We start from the raw sequence: 708 nt of genomic DNA, 5'->3' as shown, positions 1-708 counted from the left end.
GGGATTACACTCAATGAATAGGGTGATGAAGAGAATTGATGTGTTCTCTGAGCCTGGATTATGGATTATCCTAATGATTCCACTCCGCAAAGTGGAGAATATGATCTTACGAGCAAGACAGAATAAGGGAAGGAACGAGAGAGATTCAGAGAGAGTTACATCATGTGATCTCTAAAAAAGTCCTAGAGAGTATATCCTACTCTTGGATCTCGCTCCCCTATATTTATAGATGTTAACAAAATTAACAAAACATGAGCCGTAGTATCTAAAATTTGTCCACGATGTCTTGATAAAAAAATTGTGATGTGGAAGTCAGGCGTCTCATAAGTAAATATATAGCATATGTAAATCCTTAATGTCAGTATTGAATTTTTCATTATATCATATCTGAGATCACCGAAGAGGAAAGCTCAATTGATGAATTCGATTGATCAATCCGTCCGATGAAAATGACAGGTCAGTTCGCCAAACTAGTACGATAGGTCAATTTACTTGATCAGTCCATCATGTTAATCCGACCGGTCAACTTGACAGCTGGTATGGGACAACTAGCATATCAATGAGCGAGGTCAGCGGGTCTCCTCAACAGATCATGTTGGTGATGGTTGTATCTTCTGAGTAGATAGGCTTATCAAACCCACGATGCCTACGGGGCATGTCCGTTCACCCATTATAGTTTATTTTGGGTATACAATGGCTATATATATA

The sequence above is a fragment of the Phalaenopsis equestris genome, unplaced genomic scaffold (assembly GCF_001263595.1).
Source record: "Phalaenopsis equestris unplaced genomic scaffold, ASM126359v1 Scaffold000002, whole genome shotgun sequence".
Classification (NCBI taxonomy): Eukaryota; Viridiplantae; Streptophyta; class Magnoliopsida; order Asparagales; family Orchidaceae; genus Phalaenopsis; species Phalaenopsis equestris.
The sequence above is the reverse complement of the archived record's forward strand: the minus strand, read 5'-3'. Positions refer to the sequence as shown.